Genomic DNA, 9,271 nt, shown 5'->3' on the forward strand with positions numbered 1-9,271 from the left:
GTCACGACGTTGCGACCCCTTTATCGGGTACAATCTGCTTACAATCTGGAAACATTATAAGTGCTCAAACCGCAATATAGAAAAAGAACTCTTTAGCATGTATATGGACGAAAAATACCTAAAGTTGACTGAACATTTCAATTTATACCGAAACAGAATGGGTTCGTGAGTCTGTGGCAGCAAATTCACAATATCATATCTAAAATTGTTACAAGTAAATAATTAGATAGTTACTTTTGTAGCAAGACAAATGAATAAATGAATAAATTATGAATACGAGTCAAAGAAACAATCAAAGGCATAAGATAATAAGTTAAATAAATAAATTAATATACCATAAGACAAAACTAAAGAACAAGGCAACAAGAGTTGAGCGCTGTTGATAAGGCGCGTGTATGAAATATCATAGATACAAAACTAAAATTATTTATGTTTGCGGCGGCCCGTGACACCGACATTTAATTAAAGCGACTTTATTATTATTTTTTTTATTCAATAGCATTTCCTTCCCGTGTTGTCAAAAACTCTCGTTCGAAGCGCGGAAGGACAATTAACGGTCGCGTGATTAGATAACACCGCAAGGGTCCGCGGGGATCAGCCGCGGGCTTTCCGGGCGATTTTTCTGGATCGGAGCGAGAAAAATTGGCATCGCGGCGGCGAACGCGTGCGCGCGTACGCCGCGCCGCGGCACCGTTCTCCGTTCGCTCGCCTTTACATCCGCGTTTGCGTGACCTTTCGCGTGAGCGTGCGAGCGGGGAAAAATTCCTGCGGACCGGAATATGTAAGTAGTCCAATTAACTTGCGGCGGGCCGGGGAGGGGGGGAAGGGGATTTCTCCGGCAGCGGGACGGACGGCGTGCATACATATACGCCAAAGTAACACGGGCAATTTCGTTAATAACTAAGTATACCCGGCTGTCATTTTAACGCGTAACAGTTTGCGCCGCGCAAGAAGCGAACTAAGAGCCGAGCGTGGGCGAGGTGTCGGCCGAGCCGACTTTTCGCTCGAACGCCACTCGCGGGGACGCGGCGCGTGGTCCCCGTCGTCGTCGCGGCCGATTTTGACACGTCGCTCGCATCCGCCGATCGTCGCCGAGACCGCGACGAATCGAACGTAGCGATCGTCCGGCCGGTGCGCCTATCGTTCCTCGGGTTCGTCGTTCGTCTTTCAACGACATTCCCGCGCCAGAATCCGGGTGAAAGGAGCATTTTCATACTGACGCGCCGCGCAACACGTTGAAAATCCCCGCCGCGCGGATGCCGATTATTCTCACGAACGATCGGCAAGATCTCAGGCACCCGGGGCGCCTCGCAGCCGCGGCGACGACCGTCTCGATTTTTTTTTCTACGCCGATCATCACCGCGGGTCCAACGGAGGAAACGGGTGGGATAAATTAGTCGGAAGAATCGACTTCTTTCCCACGCCGGGCCGAATAAGTAGCCCGCGCCGAAGGACCGACCGACGTAATCCGCCGCTCGCCTGCGCGATACGCGAGCGATAAAATTTATTAAATGAAAGGAGAACCCGCAATTTCCTTCCTTTCTTTCCCCTCGTTTACCCGCCGCCGCAGACGTCGACCTGGATCGTTGGAGAGAAATTGTGCCCACGGCGAGGGCGGATTCCCGGCGACTTAATGGCAGCTTTTATTTTTCGTCTCTTGGACCAGTCGCGTCGCACGTCGCCGATCGATCGGGCGATAATTTAAGGCGGCATACCGAGCGTCCGTGACGGGCATACGCGACGCACGCTGATCCGGACGGGTTGTTCCTTTTCATTTTAAGGCGGTGGCAACGAACTGTTTGTCGTCGTCTTTAATCCGCGAGCGCGCTTTTATTGAATCGCAAGGTGTCGTCAAGCGTAGTGATCCTCGCGGAGAAACATTATTTTTTTTATCGTCCGAGATAACATCTATTTGGTGGACCGTAATTTTGTTCAATTTTACCATTCGGAATAATTAGGGAGGGGGGGGGGGCAGTTGCCGCGCCGAAATTTTGACTACAAAGAGGCGGCGGGTGACGAGAAAAAGGTAGCTCGGCAAGAAAATGAATTAGCGAGGTGGGAAAGCCGAAGGGCGTGCATTCGGAATAATTGGGGGACAGTTATCGCGCCGAAATTTTGACCGTAACGCGAAACCTTTTGAAATAAATACGGATAAAGAGGCGGGTGAAATGTGAAAAAAGTGGCTCGGCAAGAAAACGAATTAGCGAGGCGAGAAAGGACGTACATTTTTAGGGCGCCTACCTGGTTAATGGCGCCGTAAATATCAATAATTAAGACGGCATTATGTCTTGGGAAATAATTATTATAATGGGGCCGATCATTTCGAAATGGAAAGTCTCGATAAGTTTCTTAAGGCTTTTATCGCGGATGAGGCGCACACAATGCGTGCGAAATGTAACGAAGAAACGCTAAAACCGGTTTTTCACGATCGGGATCAAGTTAAATAAGATCGAACACAATCTTTCTCTGTCCTTTTAAGGATTCTTCATTTACTAAAGAGACATCGATCATGAAATATCGCCAATATGACTGGCGGTATAAACGTTCATCTCAAAAGATTATTACAGAGATCGTAGCTTTGCGTCAAGGTAAAAAAAAGGAGCTATCATTATTACCAGGATATTGTCTCGAGTATTGTTCTCCATCGAGGCATAAATTGCGAGTCATATTTGTTACATTTGCATGCTCTAAAGCGTACAAGGCGAAGGGAAAAAAACTGCATTGATTTAAAAAGATTGTTGCATTATTTACTTAGTCAGAAATATGTGCAATTTCAGAAGACAAACATACAACGTAATCAGGGCACCATTAATCAAGTAATGTCTGAAATACGTACTTCACTTTCTTACCAAAATACTTTTTTTCTTTTTATCGGTCACCTTTTTATTCGTATTTATTTCAAAATCTTCAGGATTATAATTAATTCCTTTGACTCGTATGGATCTCTCTTACATACTTGTTAAATTTATTCTTCTATCGACCATTTATTACGTTCCACTTATGTTTTTTCCTATACTTTGAGTAAATAATATCACATTTGCCAACTGTTCTTGTCCTGTTCGATGTTTCTCGTGTTCCCCTTACTGTTGAGCCTTCGTTTATTGATTAATTAAGAAACAGTTTCCGCTAAACAAATCTAAGAACAAAATGTCTTAGAATGTATGGAAAGTGGAAATAGATAACATTCCAAGTGATTACATTTCAAACTGATCCTCGTTACTGAAACTGGCGAGACTAATGTCTCGCCATTAATACGGCTCTCGTGCTAGAGGCTATATATGAAATAAAGGATTCTTCTTGAGAGCTTCCCACGGGCCAAGGTGTACGTCGTACATTCGGCAAGAACTTTCCTCCGGTGGAACTTTCGTCTGCGACTCTTGAGTTATCGACCGTTGAATATTTAAATTTGCGAAAGACTGCGATCGTCCTCGGCGCGCTTATTTTCTGAAGTATTGTATGCAAATGCGCGTCGCGGGGAACGGCGGTTTATGCGTGCACCTCGCTTTAGTTCTAAGACACCAGGTGTAAGTTAAAGTAAGTCGGTAGCTTTATCCGGGCCGAACATTGTCCCCGGGACATGAATTGCGACGAGAATGCAAGGCGCGCTCTTGTGCCAGCATGCAGAAAAGAAGGTGTGTAACAATGTGTTTTCAGTTAGATTCTTGTCGAGTCAAGAGAGCACCGAGAGTCTGCCGGCGCGGCGGCGTCGCGGTGCGTTTAGCTTCGATGTGCATTCGACATCAACCGAGTGGCCCAATAACGCAACCGCCGCAGCATCGAGAGATTCAGGGCGCCATTGTTTCACGGTAAGTCCGAAGAATACGGAGTCGAACTGCCAGCTTTAAGTCGGACGAGAAAGAGAAACCGTACGACTTCTGCGTTACAAAGATAGAGAGCAAGTAAATAAGTCCTTCGGAGATTATCTCAACGAGCTTGCTCCGTCTCTGGGCAATCAAGTTGTCCAAAATGCGCGCTCAGGCATATCACGTTGTACAGTAGCAAAGGTATTTTTAAGCACCTCAATCGGCCAATATATATACATATGCGAAATTACATCGGTTTCGAGAATAGATTTGACGCCGTTTCGCAAATTGATATCTTTGATGCGCTTGAAAATACAGGGTATCTAGTGGTCAGGGATGTCTGGAAAACCGGGAATTTTAGAAGTCTGGAAATGTCAGGGTAAAGTCAGGAAATTTTACGATTTATCTGGATTTTTTACATCGTTTCATATTTTTTCTGAATAATTTAAAGTTTTTAGAAAATAAACTTCTCTTTGGCTCTCAGTACACTAATTTTCTGTTCTGCTAAACGTCAATTTATTTATAAGCGTGGTCGATAATTTATATTTTCATCGTCGTGTTATTTTATTTCAATGCGTTCAACTGAGACCAAACTATAAAAAAAAAGAATTACTAAACAACACTATCTAGTAAGTTGTAAACAAAATGCAGTTAAGCAAAACGAAAGCAACATATATAATTACGCACGGTATCACGAATGGTTTGAATGGTTCGTAATTATATGTTCGTTCCTATTATACAATGTATTATACATAGATAGTATTGTATAATTGCTTTAATTTACGTTGTTACCTTTTTAAATTCCGGACTTTTGTTTCCCGAGAAAAATATTTCAAGGACTTCGTCATTTAACATTTACTTAGTTTACCATACAGACGCAAATTATACATCTTGAAAAAAATTACACTAAACGGTCAGGGAAAAATTAATTCCCGCTCCTGGAGAACCTGAAAAAGTCAGGGAATTTTTTCACTGAGTTTACTGGACGCCCTGAAACACGGCACTACTGTGCAGTGTGGCATACCTGAGCGCGCGAATTTCGAACAACTTGATTGGTCAACTTTGAACGCTTCTCATTTAAAAAGTATTACAACCCCGGCATTTTGCTATTAGGGTTTTCGTCTCAAAATAATCTCAGGAATCTGTCGTTAACGGGTGGCGCGTTAGGTCTGGAAGGTCTTCGGACAATCAAATTGCCCGAAATTCTCACCTGGACGTTAATGATTTCAAGGGGATCAATTCAGACAACGTATGCGAAATATTAGTTTCAAGAATCGATGTGCTTGAAAACGTGGTACCTTCACTACTGTGCAACGCGACATGCCTGAGCACGCGAATTTCGAACAACTTGATCGGTCAACTTTGAACGCGTCTCATTTAAAAAGTATTACAACCACGGCATTTTGCTATTAGGATTTTTGTCTCAAAACAATCTCAGGGATCTGTCGTTAACCTACGGTAAGTTAGGTTTGGGACACCCTGTATACGCATTAGCGAATATAGTCACGTTATCGTGTTATTACGTATACTTATCTATTCCGCGCTTGACATATGTATATTAGCATGATCCGTCAGCAAGATATCAATTAGGCGAAACGGCGTTTCGGGCACACGTTATCATGCCATTCGCTATCGCGAATACGTCACGCAGGGATCCGCGGTACACGTTCACGTGTCACGGGTGTTTCTGCAAGCGACATCATCGTTACAGGCGTAATCGTCCGGTTCATCATTCGCCCGCTCGCTCGCTCCCTCGCTCCCTCGCTCGTTCGTTAGTTCTGACGTAAGAACACATTGTTCTCACCTCGGCGCAACTCAAGCTAAACGTAGAACGCACTCGTGCATTTTCCTTCGTTTGTCGACCGGAGCGCGGCGCGAGAGGCAGGGGGAAAATCGAGAACGAGATTGAATCGGAGATGAGAGAAAGAGAGAGAGGGGGAGGAGGAGGAGGAGGGGGAGAGAGAGAGAAACAGAGAGGGGGGAGAGAGAGAAGAAAGGACGCCGCGATGCCGGAGAGAAGGTGAAGGTGGCTCGCCCGTACAAATGTGGAAGAAGGTAGCGGCGTGGAAAAAGGTGGAAGAGGGGCCTTGACCGATGCGTGATCATCGGCTTGTGGACAACGAACGGACGTTCGTGCAACGTTCGGCCGGCGATTCAGGAATGCCTCCTCTCCGCTGTACCGTTATGTCGCGGAACGCCTCGACCGGACGATCTATCGACGGCGATCTAGAAAGCAAGCGCGACGAAAGTGTTCCGGTTAGGAAGCGAAATCCTGATCGATCCTCGCGCCGCGCCCCGCGACGAGCGCTCTTGCGTTTCGCGGGACGGAGCGCGGCTCGACGGAAACGCAGCTCGATGTTCCGCCGATCCGTTTCTATTTCCTTTTCTCTCTCTCTCTCTCTCTCTCTCTCTCTATCTCTCTTCTTTTACAATACGCCGTGCGCAACCAGCGTGGCGACACGTTTTGCAGCGTACGGTCCGCGGCCGGGAGCTTCGTGGCGCTTTGAAGATAACAGTTTCTTTTTTTTTTTCGTTTTTTTCGCGGATCGTCGGGAACCGGTTCGGAGGAGGAGCCACGAAACTCCGATAGGAGTTACTCACGGATCGCAGCGATATTAAGAACATACGCATTTTTACGAGGCAAGGCGGGAAACGTTGATCCGCGCGAGATACAAATAATTGAGTTGGATGTAATTTAACTCCTGCGCGCTCGGCGATTATAAAAATCGGTTCACTTTTTCCCATCGGTTTCTTTGATCGGTCCCGAGATGATTCGTAAATCTCGAGAAACGCCGTCGTTTCTTATTACGTCTTTTCCCGATTGCATATTTTTGCGATCGAGCCTTAAATCGCGGTTTAAAGTAAAGTGTTTCGGAGTCTGTTTGGAAAAAAATGGCAGAAAATATTTTCCCCGAAAGTTTGACTCGTCTAAAAACAGGCCCCGCCGTTTCCCGTCGCAATAATGAATCGGTGAATCGCAAACGCGAGTGAAGGAAAATCAATTGCAACGCACAGCGGAAGAACCCGTTGACCGACACTTCGTAGGTGATTATTACTCCTGGGAATAATAATCGAGTCGGAACTGTCACGTGCAAAAAATTAATGATGACAAACGTCCGAAGGAAGAGGTGCACGATACGTTTGGGTAGCCGACAATTTATTTACAGCGACGATAAGTGCGCAACAGGTTTCCACACATTTTGCGGAAGTCGCGTGGTTACATAACGCCAAGTGTCACACTTCCTGGTAGTGCAAAAAAAAAGGAGAGAGATTAAGAGGAAAAAGAGAGCGAGCGAGAGAGAGAGAGAGAGAGGGGGGAGAGAGAGAGAGAGAGAAAAAGATTGACAAACGTCATCCGTCGAGAGGAAGAGTCTTCTAACGCTGAGCGAGCAGCCGGTTGCACGTGGCGCGATAAGCATCGCGAGATCGGAATATCCGGGAGACCTCGGAGGATGATCGCACCTCGGGACGGGATTAGAACAAGGGTGTGGTTTTTTAAACGAGGCTCCAGCTCCCAGCGTTACTCGGTGGAAGGCTGTTTCTTCGGACTTTCGGGCCGGGTAATCGGCCGGGCGCGCCCGGGCGCATATTCGGGGCATATTCAGAGCGCGAGAGAGCAGCAGGTGGAAGCGGTTCTGGAGCGGGAACTGGTTTGGTGGGAGCCGCAAGGTGGTCCACCGCCGGTACCTCTCGGTATACCAGCCGGGCCGGCACGGCGCGGCGCGCTCTCGCTGGCACGTTGTCGCGCGAGTGTATTCATGCCAGTGGCGGGAGTCCCCGAGGGAACCCGGTGGGGCCTCCTCGCTCACTTCGCCGACAAGTGATCGTTTACAGTTATAGTCAGTCCGCATTGGGCGCTCGGCCGGCCCTGACTGGTATCGGCACACGTAGTCGCTGATAAAGCCTCGCTCTCGACTTTTTCGGATTTGTGCGCTCTCCGTCGCGGAGCTCTCTTCCCTTTCTCTTCTTCTCTCTCTCTCTCTCTCTCTTTCCCTCTCGTTCTCCCTTTTTCAGGACGGGAGCTCGCGATCGCGACGAGTAACAGTGATCCGGAGTCCTCCTCTTCCCTCCCACCTCTCTTCCTTGGACATTTTTCTAAATTTCCTTATCGTCGTCGCCGATAATCGCCGTCGACGCGACAACGTCGACTGCTCTCCCGAGTTTGAAACTGACAGCGGCGATTGACAGGGGCGTTCGTCGAGGGTCGCCGAGGGCAGCGGGCTCGCGGGCTAAGGTAGCGAACGATGATTTAGTGGCAGGAGATCAAGTGAGTGTCGTGTGAAAGGAAAAGTGTGCGGGACGTTCGGCGGCGAAAAGCGCGCTGGGTACCAGATACCAGTTTCAGTGAGCGTGCACTCGCCGCACTTACACGGTGCACTGATGGAGAACAATCGACCGACGAGGTAAATACATTGTTACCTTCTTTTTTCCTTTTACATTTCTACATTCGCGACGAGAGCCCGCTCGTCGCGAACACGTCCGCACTTTTGCGCCGCTCCGGAATGCGGCCGCTCGAGTTCCGGAACCGCGACGTTCTTCTGACGACGTCGGAATCACGGGGCCTCGTTCGCGGACTGCGGAGTGGCTTTCTAGCGCGCGCGCGCAATCTCTACGTGCGAACGGAAAAAGAAAATATAATTGATACGCGAAGCGCAGCCTGCGCAACCTCTCTCGCGACACGTGGCTCTTCCCAGAGCGGACAGTCTATTGGATAGTCTTTTAGGGCAAGTTTACACGATGGGTTTTTAGGACAATTAGTAGATAGGGCGAGACAGGTTTGGACACCTCGGCGGTAGATTTCATCTCAATTCGAAAATACACCTGTTTTTCTACTGCTACACTGGACAATTCGTGCAGCAAGGAATGAAAAAAAATACATGTACTCGTCTTGCTCTAATTTATTGCGCTAGTTCGCCAGTGCAGCAGTAGAAAACGAGCCTAAGGGTGCTATTATAATATTGTATATAATAGAAAATTTCTAGACACACGACAACTTTTCTATTCTGCAACCAATCAGCACGCTTGAAAAATTTGTGATACGATAGATACAATACCAGCCTAAGGCTATTACATTTGTCGTGCGACAAATTTTTCAAGCGTGTTGACTGGTTGCAGCATAGAAAATTTCTAAACACTCAAGATCTTCTCTATTCTGCAACCAATCAACACGCTTGAAAACTTTATCGCACGACAAATGTAACACAAGCCTAAGGGTACTATTACATTTGTCGTACGACAAATTTTTTAAGCGTGTTGATTGACTGCAAAATAGAAAACTTTTAGACACACGACAACTTTTCTGTTCTGCCATCAATCAATACGCTTGAAAAATTTGTCATACGACAAATATGCTACCAGCCTAAAGCTATTACATTTGTCGTGCGACAAATTTTTCAAGCGTGTTGACTGGTTGCAGAATAGAAAATTTCTAAACACTCAAGATCTTTTCTATTCTGCAACCAATCAAC

General features: G+C 46.9%; 1 protein-coding gene across 1 annotated transcript in view; it reads left to right on the forward strand.

The window, feature by feature from the left end:
* The first annotated feature begins 7,248 nt into the window (after window positions 1-7,248).
* Window positions 7,249-9,271, forward strand: part of LOC105561829 (protein dimmed-like) — a 12,112-nt gene continuing 10,089 nt past the window's right edge. Inside the window, exon 1 of the mRNA XM_012012172.1 lies at window positions 7,249-8,206. The gene's annotated coding sequence lies outside the window, so the exon portion shown is untranslated. The remainder of the gene's footprint in view (window positions 8,207-9,271) is intronic.

Source organism: Vollenhovia emeryi, unplaced genomic scaffold (genome assembly GCF_000949405.1).
Source record: "Vollenhovia emeryi isolate VEMERY1.0 unplaced genomic scaffold, V.emery_V1.0 DF939199.1, whole genome shotgun sequence".
NCBI classification, from domain to species: Eukaryota; Metazoa; Arthropoda; class Insecta; order Hymenoptera; family Formicidae; genus Vollenhovia; species Vollenhovia emeryi.